This window comes from Echinops telfairi, unplaced genomic scaffold, assembly GCF_000313985.2.
Source record: "Echinops telfairi isolate 266 unplaced genomic scaffold, ASM31398v2 ScPeMD7_9;HRSCAF=40, whole genome shotgun sequence".
Lineage (NCBI taxonomy): Eukaryota > Metazoa > Chordata > Mammalia > Afrosoricida > Tenrecidae > Echinops > Echinops telfairi.
Window position 1 is genome coordinate 96,126,638 of NW_022103906.1, and position 19,824 is coordinate 96,146,461.

The 19,824-nt window shown below is 46.7% G+C and overlaps 2 pseudogenes; both read right to left on the reverse strand.

Annotated features, from left to right (window-relative positions):
- The window catches only part of LOC115868266, a 36,419-nt pseudogene extending 32,056 nt beyond the window's left edge, over positions 1-4,363 (reverse strand).
- Positions 4,364-13,454: 9,091 nt separating this feature from the next.
- Positions 13,455-19,824, reverse strand: part of LOC101654753 — a 10,359-nt pseudogene continuing 3,989 nt past the window's right edge.

Genomic DNA, 19,824 nt, shown 5'->3' on the forward strand with positions numbered 1-19,824 from the left:
GTTGACATGAAATTATGAAACTGTCACATCTAGGTACTGGTGTCTCCTGATAACACGTCCAAAGCACACGAGACAAATTCTCACTGTTCCTGATTCAAAGGAGCATCTGGCTGTACTTTACCCCATAACAAATCTGTCCTGATCTATAAGTAAGTGCTCATTTAAAACTATTAAATGCACATGCGTGGAAAGGCACATAGCCTTACACACACACACACAAAGCCACGGTCTCTAGTCTGTTTCCTTTTTGGTTTGTTTCTTTTTCACATTCCACGATGCCCTGAGCCTGGACCTTGATATGTTCTTATAAAACAATCATCCAACTCCAGAGCTTGGTGGTCAAGTGCTTTGCACCCTAGCCCTCATCACCTCCAACCTCCCTTGTTTTTTCTTCCCTGAACACACATTCCTTTTCCTCCACAGTCCCGAGCACAAAAATTGACGTGCCACAGATGTTAACCTGCCAAGATCAACTGTGTCAGAGCGTTTGCCTGTACTTTCCCTACTTTGTCATCCACCTGTCTCTCCCCACAGTCTGGCAAACTCCCACCTACTCTCGACAGGGTCTTACTGAAATGTTACCTTGGTGCAAAGCCTTCTCTGTCTCCTCCAGACAGCATGAGTCATGCCTTCTGTAGTGCCTCCCTGCCTTATGCCCAGCTCCTCGGTGCTCCTAATTTGTATCTTCATGCTTACAAATCTGGGTCTGAGGTTCAGTTGTCATCACTAAGGGTACTGGGCCTGTGTGCTGTTTGATGGGTTCTTCTCAGCCAGTGTGGTCTCCGGCACATCACTGATACGCAGTTAATATCTGTGGGATGAATGGATGGATGTGTGAATAAATGGGAGACGAAGGGTTAGCCCGTGGAGGGCACTAGTTAAGGCTTTAAGATCAGCTGGAACTCATCCAAATTTACTGCTCCAGGCTCCAGCTCTGTCCGTTGCAATCAGAGCCAGAGAAATGATCTCAGCATGTTGGAACCAGGTAGAATCCTTTTTGTGTGTGCACACAATGACACCGAAACTCTCCACGTGAAGGTCGCACAGCAAGTAACACAACAGGGAAATTGGCCAAGATAGTCAATGTAAAAGGCACCTCTGTCCGGTGACATGAAACGCACCCTTTGTTTCTCAATAAAATATTGATGGTTCCTTAAAATTGTGTGATAGCACTTTATAGTTCAGAACCTATCGAAATGGTCCCATCAACCATGTATTCGTGGTTAAGTAACTTGCCAAGATCATTCAGGTCTTACATGAGTACTCAGTGTTTTTGGCTCTAAAGCCAGAACACTTTCCAGGGCCCAATATTTGCTGCCAACCTCACCATACACAGTGTTTAAACATCGATTCCAGGCTCACTCCAGGGAAAATGCTATCATTTCTAATCAATATCATCACTTCATCCTTCTAAGAATTTTCTGAAGCAGACACCGACCAGACTTATCAACCTTTACATGAGAGCTGATAAGATCTAAACTAGCCCACGAGGAGGAAGCAGAATGCCTGTGTGTGTGTGTGTGTGTGTGTGTGTGAAGCATTCCCATGAATATTAGATGCTTGAGGGCACTCTTAAGTGTGGGTGTGAACAAAACAAACAACCCCTCCCCAATGCACAGTTGCCTGTATAGAGTACGAGCTTCATTAATGGTTGCGAAAGCATTCAGATACCTTTTGTGTAAAAATTCTCACATAGCTTTTTCTCATGTAGCCAGTAGTGAAAAACATTGAAATGCATCTTCTGAATAATGAAATCGACTCATCATTATTTAATTCAATATAGAAGGACTGTCTACTACATGCCAGGTGCATACTTTGTCTGCAATACAACAGGGTACACAAACGGGAAAAGCCTGCCCCCCTGGAGTTCGCATTTGGGGGGTGGGCTATATATAGATGGATAGGAACCCAAACCTGAGTTTTAACTTATAACAAAACCCCAAACCAAACTCCCCGCCATGGAGCCGTGCCACCTCATTGTAGTGACCCTGTAGAACAGGGCAGAACTGTCCCCGTGAGTTTCTGAGACCGTGACTCTGGATGGGAGTTGAAAGCCCCATCTTTCTCCCGCCGAACGGCTGGTGGTCTGCAACTGCTGACCTTGCAGATCAGCCAAGCGCATAATCACTGTGTCACCAGGTCCCCCCGGTTATATGTTATACTAGGGGAAAAGCTGGTTAGAAGGAAGACATGGTAAGATGGGCTAGGGGGCACAGGAAGTGGGATGGGAATTTATATCAAAGTGCTCAGGAAGGTGACATTTGAGTCAACCTCAAAAGAGGTGGATGGATGAGGAAGTTATCTCTGGGGAAATGTACAACTCAACAGTCTCTTGGTAATCCAGGCCTCTCTGTGAACACCGGAGCCTAGAGGTTGAGGCCCCTGAAGTTTGAACACTATTTACTTCTTTACTTTTCATCCTTTCTTCCTAATACGTCATTGACTTGTTAGGACTGGGCCCTGGGGAAAAAGAGTTAAGCAAGCGCTTAAAATTGAATGCCCAGGCTTTATGGCATCCACTCTCCTGACTCAGGGATGCACCGGGCTAAGTCTTTTGCTCTCAGTTTTCTTTCTGACCATCATAATGCCAAATACTAGAAACCCTAGGTTGAGAAGCTCGGCTAATTGAGGCCTTGTTTTCTTTCCTTTTAGAGGTCAGAGCCATTGTCTTTATGATTCCAACAGGTTGTCCTAATAGGGGGTAAGTTAACCCCTCAGGTTAACTCCCTGGATTAACTCCCAGGATGTGATCCAAGAGGCTCGGGTGAGAGTAGGGAGATCCGGAGCATAGAAGACAGGGACTGTCATACCTCTTTTACACAGACAATATCTGTGTGGTGAGAGGTACCAACAAATGACTCTTATTATGACTATAGTAGCCCTGGTGGTTCAGTGGTCAAGTAAGTGCTAGTCCAAGTTCAGTCATTGGAATCCCCTGGCCACTCCGTGGGCGAGCAATGCGGCTTTCGGCCTCGGGAATGATTATAACCTTGGAAACCCAGGGGGTCAGTTCTAGCTGTCCTGAAGGGTTGTGGTGAGTGGAATAAACCGGACGTGATGGCAGTGGCAGCTGCTGCTTCATCTTCTTCTCCACCTCCTTTCCCTTCTTCTTCGATGTACTTATCAGAGAAAACAGAATGAAAGATACTTTAAAGGAAGCCTAGGAAAGATGCTGTCAGAACACAGAGGAATGAGTAACCATTCTTAGCACAGAATTTGGGAGGATTTATGGAGTATGGCTTTAGAGGACGAATAGGCATTCCATAGGTCAAGAAACAGAGATTTCCAGGAGGGGTAGGGGTGGAGGATAATGTCAGAGAGGATGATTTGAGCAAAGGTCTGGAGATGGAAAATGCTTAGAACATTTATATATATATATATATAAAGCCGTGTATAGATATATATATATAAAGCCATATATATATATAACACTGGGCATATATACATAATATATAACACTGGGCACGCTTACAGTTAGACTTTTCTTAAGACTGAATTCTTTATTTGACATGAAATATTCTTGTCTTACACAGTGGGTAATACAAAGGGATAACATAGACACATTATTAACCTAAATGAGGAGAGACCCAGGGCACATGGCCGCAGACAACACAACTCACATATTGTGAAGGCAGCTACCAAGACCACACGGCTTCAGGAACATGCCTGCAAAAGGGGGCATGTGTAAGAGCAAAGAAAAATATTATGTGCGTAGGGTACAGAAAGATTCCCCAAATCTGACCGAACCCTTGCATCTCTGCACCCGGGAGATGTGTAGGGAAGAGTTGAACCACGACAATAGGGACTACAGAAAATGGTGTGTCGTATACACACCTGGCCAGCATTTCACATGTCCTCCATGGTCTACTGTCAACATCCACGTGTCATTCTGTGACCAAGTCATAGCCCTGACCAGGCTGCCGTGCGCCTGTAATATTGTCTCAAAATAACAAGTGAGTCCGTTCCACAAGGGAGCTCCAGTTACCACCTGCCTTCCTCCTGGCACTCTGGACGCTTCCCGTTGTTTGTGGGTATGCTAACACATTTTGTTGCTCCTGCATTCATCATTCCACAACATTCCCATAGGCGAGGCAGAGTCATGGTGACAACGGGCATCGGGCTGAACTGCCCGCATAGCTCTCCGGTGTCTCTGCTGTCTTCTGTTCTCTAATATTTCATTGCAGATGGATTGTAGCCTATGGTTTTCCGGTGGGCATCCTTTCCCATTCGTTCTGCATCAAAGATTCATTCTGCACAATGTTTGCTGTGGTGCAGAATCAGGTCGCTCACGCAATCACTGTCGAGGTGCCTGGAACCTTGGCATATGGGGAAAACGCGGAGGAGAGCCAGTTTCTGTAACCATGGTGATGTCTTCTTTGTAGGACACGTTAAGCGGCTGGGCGATGTTCCTCATGACGGGCCAAGGGTTCGGCTGCAAACAGTCCATGCCTACCCTCCTCCTTTCCGCCTGTCGCAAAGCCTCCCTGCCATATCCTTCTTTAGAATGCTGGTTTTTAAAATGAGAGAATCATTTGCTTCAGCGAGCTTCTCAGGTGTTGTTGACCTGTGACCTAGCATGTTTCAAAGGCTTGCTTCAGGCCCTGTGTTGGTTTGTCTTGATGAAGATGCACATTGCTGCAGCAATCTCAAAAACAACAAAAATCATAGAGCATCAACTACCAACTCATTACTCACTGTCATCAAGTGAATTCGGATGCATTGCGACGCGACAGGATAGGGTGGACCCATCCCCGCGGGTTTCCAAGACGGTAACTCTTTAGGAGAGGAGACAGCCATGTCTTTCTCCCTCGCAACAGCTGGTGGTGGGGAACTGCTGACCTTGTTAGCAACCCAGTGTGTACCCTGTGGTAATTCATTAGGGCTGGAGTTTAGGGCATGCAGAAGAGCTATGGGAACCGAGGCCAGGAAGATCCCGAGGTTCCGACCCACACGCGCTTTAGCTAAATCTACGAAGTCTGGATTTAACCTATAGAACAACGTTTGGCAAAGTCCGAGTGTCCTGTTTGGAACCGTCGTTCTGAGGGTTGTGTCTTGGCACACCTAAATAAACAAACAGAGCTCTTTGGCCAAATGCATTCTTGAACTATATTGGGTTCAAGGAGGCCGAACCAGTTTCTCGCTTGCCAAACTCAGACCACTGGGCCTTGCTCTCTAAGAGGGAGACAGAGCAGACAACGTTTTCTGAATTCAAGTAACCATGGCTCCTGGCTTCTTTCTTTTTAAAACTTCTTATTAATAAATCATTTTATTGGGGGCTCTTACAGCTCTTATAACAATCCACACATCCATCGTATCAAACACATTTGTACAGACGTTGCCATCATCATTTTCAAAACATGTTCTTTCTGCTTGAGCCCTTGGTATCGGCTCCTCTTTTTCCCCTCCCTCGCCCACCTCCTGCATTCTGATGGGCGCCCACCCTTGGGGGCATACTGCTGTGGCTCAAGGGAAGGTGCCACTGACGTGGCTGAGGTGGGATATAGAACAAACAACAAGTGAGTGTTTTGGAAAGAGGACTGTGAGAGCTGGGTGGGGTGCGGCCTGGAGAGGAAGACAGATAAATAGTTGGGGGGGGGCACCCCAGTGAGCATCCATGCCAGGTGACGAGTCTGTCCCCAGCAGCTGCAATGAAGCAGGCACACGACTAGATGACCTTGTCACAGAGTCACGGGTTCAGCTCCACTGCAGGCTTGCCCTTGAATTCTTTTCATCTCTGGCCAAAACCAAAGAGCCCGAGCTGAGCAGCTGCCCCAGGTCTCTGGCCCCTGTGCTCTGAGAGGCCAAGCAAGGGGCAGAGAGACCAGAGGAGCTGACACCAGAGTGATGTCACTTCTCCCGTGTCCTCTCCCGGCTCTCCACACATGGGGAAGAAGACAGAGAAGCGAGAAGTGGCGCTGCAGGCTCTGGGAGGACGGGAAAGGTTGCCAGAGCCACGCTGGGGTCCAGCTCCTTCATGGGGCAAGTGGGGAAACTGAGTCCTGGGAAGGGAAGGGTCCCGACCACATCACACAGCTCGCCGTGTTTGTCAACCCGCTCCATGGGTCTTAGAAGGAGCTTTGCCTTATTTGTCTTATCGCTCGTTTGTATTGTGTTTGCCAAGGGGGCTTGTGACTTGTGCCCAGAACCATTAGGGTCTGAGTCAAGGCCTGCAGTTTCATGATTGACCTCCATGTTTTTGCAGTGGTGTAAAACATCGCTTCCTTTTCATTCTCTTGCCTCCTGCTTTGTGGTAGATGAATACACGTTTACAATGTAGGGTCATGGCAGGGACACGTCCTCTGCCCGGACTTGAACTGTGCTCGACGTGTCCCTTTCCAGATGGTTTCTCACCAAATACATTTCCCCAATCTCTCCTCTGACCAGCGAACTTGAAGAAAGGAATTCTAAAAAGGGAGAAGGGAGCTGCCGGTGGAAGGTGCGGTGGAAACCCTCAGGATGATTCCATGGGCCAAGAAGAGGAAGCCAGAATCGAACTCTGCACTGGCTTCTGGGACCTTCCCAGAGCCACAGACCCTCCTGACAGCACTAGCCCCTCAGCCTGGCGTCCAAGGCCCTGCACAGCGCGCCCAGCCTTTTCCGCCTCTGCCCCAGCCAGATAGGCATTCTTGGTCGCCGGAAGGGACAGATCTCTTCCTCCCAGCCCGCTGCAGGCTTTGCTCACTTGAGAGACCCTTCTGCTACTCCGTTTTCTTTCTTTTTAAAACAATATTCTGGAAATCCCGACTTCTTTCTCGAAGCCTTTCCCTACGGTCTCCAATTCAAATTGTATATTTCTCTTGGATGCGTAATATTTCATAGGCTGTCCAAGCCAAAACGAGCCAGTAGGGATTCGGTTTGACACAGGGGGAAACAGAGGCACAAAATAAGAAGACAGTTTGTCTGAGATCACACAGTTCATGAAGGGCAGCACGGAGACAGATTTCCTGATTCTTGACCTGGGAGACCTGGTTGCATGTTGGTTCAGCACTCAACTGCTCGACCTGGAAGGTTGGGGGCTTGAACTCCCCAGCTGCTCCATGGGAGAAAGACATCTGCTTCTGTCAATAGCTTAGAATCCCTGTGAGGCGGTTCTGCGCTGTCCTACAAGGACAGAATGGGCTGAATCAGAATTGACTCAATGGTACCCGGAAATAGAATGGGCTCAGGGAGTTCCCTGAGGGGATTATTTTCAGAGATGCAGACAGAATTAAAGGAAGCCAAGTCAAGGGATGTTAAGGCACAGGCATCAGCAACAGCTTTCCGAAGTCCTCGGCCCGAATCTGAGCAAATCTGCTTCAAAAGTCCTCATCGAGGTGTGAGGAGTGAAGATGTCACTTTGAGGACTCAGGTGTACCTGATCCAAAGCACAGTGTTTCCAGTCGCCTCAGATTCAGTGAAAGCTGGGCGGTGAATAAGAAGACTGGAGAAGAATAGATCCCTTTGAATGAGGGTGTCGATGAGTAAAACATTGACTGTCCCCTGGACTTCCAAAAGAAGGCACAAATCGATCTTGGATAAGGTGACCGGATTTTAACATTGGTAAAGCGGGACAAAAACGGGACACCATGGATAAAACTCATATCCTGGCGAAATAGCCACACGGCAGCCGAAAACCGTATAGCCTAACTTGTCATGCATGCTTTCCAAAAATCGGGACTTTTTTAAAACACCATGGGACGCGGGACAAATTGTTAAAAATCGGGACCGTTCCGCCAAAAGCGGGACGTCTGGTCACCTTAATCTTGGAAGAAGTCTAGGTAGCATGTTCCTTAGAAGTGAGGATGGCGAAACTTGGCCTCTCATAGTTCGGACATATTATCAGGAGGAACCGGTCCCTGGAGGACAGCATGCTTGAGACAGCAGGGAGGGTCAGCCGTCAAGATGATGGCTCTCAACAAGACAAATGGACACCGTGGCTCCCACAAAGAGCTCCAACACTGCAGCAGTTGTGAGGACAGGGAAGAACCAGGCACGTTCCATCCTTGCGCACAGGGTCGCTCTGTGCATGGCATCCACTAACACCTCTGAGCTCGCGGCCATTGTGTCCTCTCTGACTCTTCGCAACCCCACTGGACGGAGTAGAACCGCCCCTGTGGGTGTCCTAGACTGAGGCACTTCAAGGGAGCAGAGAGCCTCATCTTTCTCCAGAGGCGTGGCTTCAGGTTTCAAACTGCTGACCTTGTGCTTAACAACCCAAGGTGTCACCCATGATGGCACCAGGCTCTTCCTACCAACCAGGCCCAAAGGGGAGCGAGGATGGCACCCTGGTGAGGCACTTGGCTGCCCACACAATGTGAGTGCTTTGAATGCCTCACCTCTCACGGCAGGAACCTTGGAAAACCTCTACTCTGCCCCATCGGGCTGCTAGGATCTGAATCGGTTCAAAATAGGGGAGAGGAAGCCATGGTCTCGCCCGAGTGTGGTTAGAACGGGAATGAGCTACAGGTGTTGAGGTGGAGAGTTGCTGCCAGAGGCCAAACCAGGCACGGAGTGAAGGAAACACTATATTCTCTCCAGCCCCTCACCTTCACCGTGGACTCTTTCTTTTGTCTCATGCACCGTCTGGTAAGGATATCTTCGTGCTCAGGTATTCAGTCCATGCAGGCTAGTGGCTGAGCCAGGCCTGTTTGTATACCTTGTTCTCTCCCCCAAATCACGAAGTCCATGGCCTTGCTTACTTGGCTCCTTAAAACATCAGTCATATTCCTAGCTGTGCAGTAGGCATTCAGTCAATGTTGTTACGTAATTGGCAAATAGCTCCACTAGATACTCCAGTGGAGCCCTGGTGGTCCAGCGGCTGAGCGTCGGGCTGCTAACCTCAAGGTCAGCAGTTCGCAACCACCAAGCCATTCACCAGGAGAAAGATGGAGCTTTCTACTCCCATAAAGAGTTACAGTCTCAGAAACTCATGGGGGCTGTTCCACCCTGTCCTGAAGGAATGATATGAGTCAGAATGGACTCGGTGAGTGAGTGAGTGTGTGAGTGATTGAGAAGAAATTCCTCTAGCCTGCCATCATTTGAGGAATTGGGAGGAAGTGCTGGTGCACTGATCTCTAAGTCACTTTAATGTTGTCTTGGAATAAAACCATGGGTTGTATATGAGTGCTGATACCTCAAGCACAGAGAATTCTTGTGTCTTCCAACAATATAAGGCAAGCATCGTGCAAAGTCTGATACAGGTGTCCAATTTTAGAGTGTCTCCATTCTACTGAGCTGCTCCTCGCTCTCTGTTCTCAACGCTGGGTAGCAAAGTTCTTTGAAGGTTGTGATGGATCCAATCAAATCAGAGTTGACCCCATTCTCTTCAACTTGTGGGTCCACCTTCCCTACATCAGGGTGATGGGTGTTGAGGTTTGAATGACCTCTTGTAGACCACCTGGGCTGGGTAAGCGCCCCACCGTGTTGAAATACTGTTGCTGAAAGTGGCAATAAGAAACCCAAGGGTCCGAAGACTGGTCCCTGGCTCTCTGCTTCTGAGGATTGCCGTCACGTATTTCTGTTTTTCAATCTCTCTGGCAAAGGCTCAACAAATTAAAAAGGACTATCCTACCACCTGCGTTTGGTTTTTAAACTTCTCATTTTCTCCTGTCTTAAAACAAACGTACACATACAGCACTGAAGTGCAAGGCTCCCTTTTTACTCCATCACTGAAGCTCAGTCAAACCTAGCGGTTATGTGTAACGATCTCTCCTCATCCTCTTTCCCGCCTCTTCCTTTTTCATGGTTTGAACTAGAGTGGAATATAAAAGATTTTAGATAGACGCCAGGGACCTTACATCTGTGGAGTCTTTTCACATCCATTTCCTTATTTTAATATTGAAATCACCTCTGGAGTGTAGCTTTTTCAGGGGGTGAGGTAGAATTCAGCAAGGTTAGTGACTTGCCCTAGTCACATAGCTGATGAATGGCAGACCCCAAACCTGAACTCAAACAAAGAATGTCTGCCTGCATTCTCCCCTACCACCCTCCGGTCCCTATTGTGCTCCGCTGCTTCAGATCCAGGAGAAGCAAGGGTCCTCACATCAACAGCGATCTGAACAGGTGCTGCCAAGAGGGACTCCAAAAACGAGTTAGAAAAAAAGCCCTACAAATATTAAGTCCTGGAAGAAAGTTGACAAAATGTCGTGTACTTTCACTCACTGCCACTGAGTTGATTCTGACTCACAGCCATCCTATAGGAGAGAGTAGAACTTCCCCAGTGGGATTTCAGGACTGTAACTCTTTACGGGAACAGAAAGCCTTGTCTTGCTCTCATGAGGGGCCCGTGCGTTCCAACTAGTCTCTCCTGAAATCACATCCAAAGTGCGTGAGAGGTCTCACTAAGGGCGCTTCTCAGGCACATTCAGGTTGTACTGCCCTCAAGACAGCTGTGTTTTTCCAGCAATCCGTAGTATTTCCAGCATTCTTCTCCAACACCATAATTGAAATGCGCCAATTCTTCCTCGGTCTTCCTTATTCATCGTCCAACTTTCAAACACCTATGAGGGAATTGAAAATACCACGACCGGGGTCAGGCAACCCTTTGTTTTCAAAGGGACATCCTGTTCTTCAACACGTTAAAGAGGTCGAGTGCAGCAGATTTGCCCAGTAAAACACCTTGTTTGATTTCTTGACTGTGCCGCCCATCAGCATTCATTGCGGGTCCAAGTGAAGTGAAATCCTTGATGACTTCAGCCTTTTGTCATTTATCATGATAGTTTCTATTCGTCCAGCTGTGAGAATTTGTTCTCTTTGCATTAGTTATAAGCTACACCGATGCCTATGGTCCATGATTTTCATCCATAAGTGCTTCGTAACCTCCAAACTTTCAGCAAGCAAGATTGTGTCACCTGCAAAATACAGGTTAATAAACTCTCCTCCAAACCTGATGCTGACTTCTTCCTCGTATCATCCAGCTTCTAGGATTATTTGCTCAGCATACAGATTGAGTAAGTGCTGCGCAAGGATACAACCTGGATGCACGTTTCCTGATTTTAAACCACACAGCATTCTCTTATTCTGTTGAAATGATGGTCTCCTGTTCCATGAACAGGTTCAGATTCTGCAGGAAGACAATAAATTCTTGTGGAATTCTCGTTCTTCTCGATATTATCCACAGTTTGTTATGATCCACACAGTCGAGTGCCTTTGAAGAGGCAATGAGACACAAGTAAATATCTTTCTGGCATTCTCAGCTTTCCGGCAAGGGCAAGAGCCACTGGATTCAGCCATGATATCCCTTGTGATACCCTCTTGTGATTTTGGCTTAAATTTACAGCAGCTCCCTGCTACAACCGTTGTTGAATGATCTCCAGGAAAATTGTACTTGCATGTCATATTAGTGATATTGCTTGATGATTTCCATACTCTGTTGGGCCACCTTTCTTTGGAATGGGTACAAATAGGTACCTCTTCCAGTCAGGTGGCCAGGTAGCTGCTTGCAAATTTCCTGGCATTGAGGAGTAAGGGCTTCCCGTGCTTCACCAGTCTGTTGAAACATTTCAATTGGTATTTCTTCAATTCTCGGAGTCTTGTTTTTCGCTAATGCTTTCAGTGCATCTTGGACTTCTTCCTTTAATGCCATCCAGTTTTGATCATTTGCTATCTATTGAAATGGTCGAAGGTTGACCGGTTCGTTTTGGTACCGTGACTCTGTACTAAGTATACCCAATTTGTCTGTCGGTTTGTCATGTTGTGGAGCTTGTGTGTTGCTGTGGTGCTGGGAGCTATGTCAAAGCCCAGTATTTCAAATCCCAACTGGGATACCCATAGTGAACAGATTCCAGACTATGGACAGACTACAAAGAAGGACTAAGTCTATCCACTTTTGAGGGATTAGTCACTGAAAGCCTTCTGAATAGCAGGGGAACATTGTCAGAGACAGCTTTATGAATCTAAAAAAGATAAAAGGGGGCAAACGCCAAACTCCCTGCCGTAGAGTTGATTCTGACTCACGTTGACCCTGTTGGACAGAGTAAAACTGTCCCCTGTAGGTTTGCAAGACTGCAAATCTTTGTAGGCATTGAAAGCTTCAGCTTTCTCTCAAGGAGTGGCTGGTGGTTTTGAACTGCTGACTTACTGGCTAGCGGCCCAACAAGTAACCCAAATACCATGTCATCTTCTACTGGTGCCTCATGAAAGCCCTGAGAGAGAACTTGAATCTCAAGAGGTGAGTTGATTTGCGTAAGGCCACACAAAGAGAAAGGGGCAGAGCTGGGCCCGAGGGGAGGTTTCTCTGATTGCGTGCAGGTGCGGTGGGACCCTCCTCACCACTTGGCCATTGAGGTGGGCTTCACAAGCTGGCTTCCTCTGTGTTCTTTCCACGACAGCCCATTTAGAGGCCGAAGAGCAGATGGGAGATTACAAGGGCTACTGTCGCCATTAAATCACCACTCTAAAGGCCAGGAAGTTTAAAGTGGGAGAGGCATTTTTTTTAATAGAAACAAAGTGTTATCCCTGTATTTCTACTGACCAAACACTTTAAGTAGAGTTTTGTCTCCTTTGTGGGGTTTTACATCATTAGGGTGAGACCCTCCTAAGTACAAACAGTAGCTGTGGAGTATTCGAATCATATCCCCCTCCTGGCCTCTTTCCACTTGCTCACCCTGCTGCCCGCGTCTCTTTGCCAAGCCCCACAGCATCACGCCTCAAACGGATGAGAGGTCCCAACTGCCTACCAAGCAGACACCAGAACCAGAACACAGCCCAGCTGGCAAGGCCCAGATGGCATCCTGTGCCAGCCTCTCCAAGGACAGTGAGTTCGCGGGGCACCTGGAGCCTCATGGCACAAGGGTTCAAGTACTCGACTGCTCACCGAAACGTGGACAGCTGGAGCCTACCACTGCCCTGAGCCAGAAGAGGCCTGGGGATCTGCTTCCACACAGGTCCCAAACCAAGATCGAACTCACTGCCATCGTGCCATGCCGACTCCCAGGCACGTTGTAGGACAGAGGAGAACTGCCGCTGTGAGGCTGTCACTGTTCATGCGAGTCTCGAACGCCCCATCTTTCTCCCGAGGAGTGGCTGGTGCTTTCCAACTGCTGGCCTTGGGGTCCACTGTGGATTACAGCCTAGAACTTCTAGGGCAGCGGTTCTCAACCTTCCTCATGCCGCAACCCTTTCATACCGTCCATGAGCTATTTATCTACCTGGCACCTCCAAATGAGGTCATCAAGCTGCAACTTGATTGACCGGCTAGACTCCACCCCTTTGCAAGTTGACAGGAGATTATATAACTGCCACAGAAGGCAACAACTTCTGATTTGTCATTAAATAAAAGATCAGTTTTGCCATGCTAATAAAGGTAAGAGGTTACAGCTATAAGCTTCTTTCTATTGGAATTCTGTGCCAGCATAGCACAGTGTAGTCATTTCTGCACTGCCAGAATACATTTAAGAAGTCTCTTCATTGCTTCTCCTCAAACAGCAATGAACAACAACAGAAGACGGCATCGCAAAGCCTTTTTATGTCTTTACTCATCCGGTGGTGTTGGAGCCGGTATTTTTACCATCATCGGCTACAATGTTCACTTTATCCACTTTAATAAGCGCTGTCACCTCGCTGAACTCAACACCATTCAAAACAAAAGTCCACACATTTTCACAGAATCTGAACGTATTTAGGGAGGCCTCTGAAACGGACTCTGTTCCTGACCCTCTGAGCCAAGGCGGAACGTACAGCCTGATCAAACTGAAGAACTTGAACGGCAAGTTGAGGGATGACCTGCTGAGACTGCAGGCTCTCCTGACGGCTGTTGCCCACAGTGGGTATTTCTAAATAACTGATATGCCGTGGCTTAAGTGGAGGATGGTTTTCTTACTCAGGCTTGCATGGATATCCTGTAGGGAAGGCGCTTCTCGCCTCGGAGTGGACAGAAGCCCAGCGGAGGAGCCGACTTCCCGACCGGTCACCTCTTCAGCAGCCGCAAAAACTCGTCAACTCACTTTTCAACCCTGCGTGTGCGCCATCCTCAGTCACTATGTACTTACCTTTCCTGCTGTGTGCTAAGTATTTTGCCACGCCCATCTTTGTTGTGGGGGTCCTTCCTCCATTTTTATTTCTAAGTCTTAAGTTCTAGCCCCCCTTTCTCGATCCCCTTTGTTAGGAGTCACCTCTTGCTCTGGAATGCTCTAAGTTCTCATGACATTTTACCCGTGAATCACGGAGGCACTGATGATGTTTGCTGCATGACCATGGCTTATGTCTTTTCATTCACACATGCATTCCAATGTTCAGTTATTAAACAAGCTATGAGCATCCATTTAATCATAACAATTCTTGGTCGCAAAGTGCAAATAGAAAGAATCCACACTCAGTTCCTCTTTGTGCCTGACAGAGGTCTAGCGCCATCCCCAAGTTGAGTCTACAGAAGAAATCCAGACATATTAAACGAGACCGGAGGGAGAGTGACTTCCAAAGTTGGTTCGTCAAGGGAGCATTGGGAAGAAGAGCATAGGAGAGGCGGCATGGGACCAGCGTGGCATGGGTGTGGTGGTGGCATGATCTCTTCTGTAAATAATGCATGCACTGCTTCTTTGTACTGTTCAGTTCACTGGTTTTTCTGGGTTGAAGTGTCTGGAGAGGAGTGGATCGTGGGAAAGTATTCTTCATATACCGGATCCCAAACCCAACCCATTGCTATCAAATTGATTCCAACTCAGGGTGACCCCGTGAGCTACAGGGGAGAACTGCCCTCTCTCAGGTTTTCCTGCCAGGCATCTTGTTGATGGCAGATCTTCAAGGCAGTGCTGCTTGGGGAGGGGGGGGGGTGGAGAGAAGGGAAAAGGGGAGTGTTTCAAACTTTGAACCTTTAGGTTGGTAGTCAAGGACAAACCATTTGTTGTGCCCAGGAACCTGACTCTGCATGCGGTAGATGGTATTCAACAGGACGCCACTAAATTGCTGTGGACAAGCACAGATCCGAAATGTTCCATGCCAGAAACACCGGAAGCAAAGTGACGAAATGTTTTTGCATGTATGTAAGGCAAACACTGTGCGAGTTGCCATACTCAAAGCTACAGGGGGTAAGGAATTCTGTAAGAGTTGAGTCCTTCATTCAAGGAATAGGAAGTCTTAATGGAGGATGACTAGGAGTTTGGGAGGCAAGCAAGGACACAGCAGTCTGCAGAGGTGGAGATGAGTCAGGCATGCTCACTTTGAGGAAATGTGAGGAGAGCAGAAGGTAAGTCTAGACGCGGGGGCTATGGACATATGGTAGTAGGTCTACCACAGGCTGAACATTTCATGTCTAATCACTAAGGAGCCTCGACGCAGGGAAATCATCTGAAGCGCTCTGAGGCTCTTTCTCCTTCATTAATGGGAAGAACAAGATTGCAAGTCATGGCATCAAGGCCTCCTGCCAAGCTGACAGAGCAGAAACGAAGATCAGCCTTCAGGAATCCCCAGTCATTTGGGGGACCACTCTTCTCAAAGGCGTGGGGTGGGGAGACTCATTTACTTCTGTGTACACTTCTGATCCACAACCAGAACGTCCTACTCGGACTGTCTTTCATAGTATACTGGTGAATAATCTGTGTATACTGTCTTTGACGTACACAGTATCTTTCATCTGGAGATCTTAAAGAACCTGAATGACAGCCAAGCTTCATTATTTCTATTTTGTGTCTCAGGAATCTGACTCACAGAGAGCTTCAGTGATTTTCTCCCTTACGCAGGGTGTCATTACCAGGACCATGAATGAAACTTAGGATAAAGCCCTGGTTCATAAGTCATTAAATACTATAACCTTTATTAGTAGTGGAGATCACACAAATAATGACACCTTTGTATTGAGAATCTGTTCCTTCATTCTGTTATTAAATCCTAGCTTATAGGGGGCAGAAGCATCTCACTGCAGGCCCAGTCTACCGTGTAAAACAGGATGGAAAAGTTATTAAGTGTTTTATTGGTGATTCCCACACCATTCACAGTTCATTGTTTCCATCCAGCCACCAATCCAGCCACCCATCCATCCATCCATCCTTTATTCATTCCATTATCATATTTCTAAGTTGCTACTTCATAATTTGTAAGTGGGCATAATAATCTTATCGCTGGCAAAAGGTGTTTTGAGAAGTGAATTTCTATAAAGCAGTCTGGCAAATGGTAAGCCAGTAAATAAATAATAACTATTATCATTAAGTAACTTACAAGGGCCCTATCAAAAGAAGAAGAACAAAGATCCTTTGACAGCTCTATCTATGGCTGAACGAAGTCCTGGGAAGAAGCAGACTCCTCCAATAAAACACCTGCCTGGGGAGATGAGGCTCAGGAGGCAAGCGAGCGCTAGGAAGGTATTGTTGGGTGGTGGATGTACAATTGACCAGTCTCTTAAAATCGGGCTGGGAGTGAAGAAATATACATAAAGTGACAGCAAAGAAATACACACAAAGTTCACATCAAACTCATGGGGCTTTAAAATCCCACAGAGCAAGCTAGTAACTGTAGGCAAGACTGTCCAATACCTGTGTGTGCTGCTGGTGTTTCCCTTGGTAGCGGCTCAGCTGTTGCTGAGGTTCCTCCTGTCTTCCCTGTGCTCCGAATGGTCAGGCACCGGGTCAAAGCGGAAGCAGGCACGCTGAGTCGGGGTTCTGGAGCGGCTGGACTTAGCAGTGGTCCTCAACTTTCCTAATCACCCTTTCAGACAGTTCCTCATGTTGTGGTGACCCCCCAACCATAAAATTATTTTTGTTGCTACTTCATCACTGTCATTTTGCTACTGTTATGAATCGGGCGACCCCCAAAGGGGTTGAGACCCACAGGTTAGACCCCTTGCTTAGAGTAAGTGACACTTCCGCGAAGAGCTGTCTATGAGGACCCTTCTTTTACAGCTAATTTGGGATAAATCGAGTCTGATCATTTCAGGAAACTACCACTTCTCTGTAGCCTGTTGCAATTTTAATCACTGGTGTGGCCTGGACATTGAGTTTAAAATCATCCATGGGGTAGGAGAGGGGGGAGGGAATGGGGCCTAATATACTGGAGGGTAAGCAGGCATTTCCTTGGGCTAAGAGAAGACAATATTCTAGGAGAGAGATGGGCAAGAGTGGGGGTGCAGGGTGGGGTTGGGTGGGAGGGGAGCAGGGCAAGCCATTGGGAGGTTTTATAAGTTTTTAAGTGCAAAAATGATGATCTAAAAAAACAACAACAAAGAAAGAATATCTGATTTGTTAAGCCCTATCTGATTCACAATGAACTGTTTAAAAAGTATACTCTTTCCCAAGGCAGGCATCTGACTCAGAAGCCATAAAAGAAAATATTGGCAGATTTCATTTCATAAACAAGAATAACTTTCATATGACCAAGCTACCATAAACAAAATTAAATGGCAAGCAACAAACTGGAAACCTATGTACAAACGGTAACATTTTAACATTATAGCAAGGAAGCGTATCCACCAGGCATAAACAGACCCTATAAATCAGCGAGGTAAAGATAAATCCAATGGACAAAAAATTTCAACAGCTAATTTCAGAAAAATATGCCCATAAAAATGTTTTTCATCAAGAGTAATTAAGGTGATGAAGATGCAAATAAATTCCCCCTTCGTTTGCTCATCAAACTGGAAAAAGAAAACATATATATTTGTAATGCTTAATTATAGCAAAGATGAAGGAAAAGAGGCAGCTTCTTTTATGGGTATAAGCTAGTACAGTCTTTTTTTAAGGGCAGTTTGGCAGTATCTGTAACTAAGTTAAGTATGTCTACCCTTCAATACAATAATTCTACTTTTAGAATCCACACTAATCAGGTAAGTCCACACAAAGACAAACATACATAGATGTCAGTGGCATCATTCTTTGTGAGAGTGAGGAAACAGAAAATACTAATAATGTCTAGCGCTTAAAAAACACTTTGAAGAGACATGTCTATTAAGTCTTGAACGGGGCAAAGACAAACCTTCTGAGGGAGAGACACCATCAGTGTGAGGCCATTATGGTGTTCCAGGATTCACAGCAACACAGCCACCTGAATAGAATAGGGAGGACAGAGCGATCTGCAGCCAAATCACCACACCAAAGAGGGCCAACTCATCACAGTTGCAGATAGGGTAACGCCAGTGGAAAGGGGACCATGATGGGGACACGTCCACGGTTGCAGCTAGAAAAGCTTACAAGATTGGCTCCAGGTCCACCAAGCAGGATATGACTCATGACTATGGGATCCTAATACCCCAAATTCCATCTATTTCTGGTCTATTTGAATTTTTACAAGAAAGCATTTGTGCATGACTATTTTAACACAAGAGCTGTTCTGTGAGCTGAGCTATTTCAGCTTTGCGTCCTTTGCTGAGCCAGGATTCCCAGTGGTTCTGCAGTTAAGACCGACTAGTCCCCCATTATATGACCTAACAAAATGGAATCACTTCCATTGATTTGCTATGACCAAAGAAGAACTGATGCATTTGAAGTACAACGCTGGTGACGAATATAGGAAGTACCATAGGACTGCCAAAAATCATCTGTCTTGGAAGAAGTATAGCAAAGCAAAACTAAGTACAGCCAGAATGTTCCTTAGAAGCAAGGATGGTGAGACTTGGTCTCAAGTACTTTGAACATGTTATCAGGAGAGACCCGTCCCTGGAGAAGGACATCATGCTTGGTAGAGGGATAACAAAAATGAGGAAAATTCTGGGCCAGATGAATTGGCATGGTGGCTGCAGCAATGGGCTCAAACATAAAGACAATTGTGAGGAGTGGGGCAGGATAAGATGATGTTCTGTCTGTTGTACACAGGGTCACTATGAGCCAGAACCACCTTGATGGCACCTCACAACATGAGCGGTCAGTCTGTTGTAAACTGACGGTGGCACACAACACCCTCACTCAGATCACAGCGTTTATATAATCCGTTGTAAGGGAATTTCTCCGGAGGTGTGCCCTGCTCCCAATATAAGTGGATCCTGTAGAAAAGCTTGCTTGCTTTTTGCTGACTCGGGAGTCTGCATCTGGCTCACCCACCCCCGGTTCTTTGGACTTGAGCCAACAGTTTGCTACATTGCCTGTCAATCCTGAGAGTTGTTAGTGACCAGTAATCTGATCTGCCGACCCTGGATTAATTTATCTCCGAAGCCACCAGCCTGTCATGTCCTGGTAGGTGAGCCCGGAGAAACCTCCAGCCTGATACCTAACTCATGGGACCTGCCTGGGCTTGGACTTGCTTGCGTCTACACCTGTGTGAGCCATTTTCTTGGTATAAATTTTTCTCTCGACACACAGAAGCTTCACAGGCCTATCTAGAGAACCCACCCCCAACACCAAAAAGGGAGTTTCAAGAGATTTATTTTTTTCTCCTTTCCTTGTCTAACGCCATAAAGATATACAGCCGGTCATTGCAAAATTAATCTGGAACTTGAGAACCACATGGTGTTCCTTTTACTTTGCATATTGCCACCAGCAAAAAGAATTCTCAAACATGGGTAATCATGTTATTTTGCTCCAGTGCATAAGCAGGGCAAGACTCTGGCTCACTCTGTCCTCCAGGTGCTGTCCATGGGGGTATGAATGAATCACTCAAGACAAGCCAACTTCCTACCTTTTGGCCAGAAGTCAGTTACCATCCGAGATGAAAAAGTTGTATGGGATCACTCAGGTCTTCTCCTAAATCCAACTGTGAGGGGCTTTAACACACAACCCAAAGGGGCTCCTAGGTACTTGCTGTTTAAAATGCTACTTTCTTTTTTCTTTTAAACATTTCATTAGGGGCTCATACAACTGTTATCGCAATCCATACACACACCAATTGTGTAAAGTGCATTTGTACATCATTCTCAAAACATTTTCTCTCCACTTAAACCCCCGACATTAGGTCATTTTTCCCCTCCCTCCCCGCTCCCCCCTCCCTCAT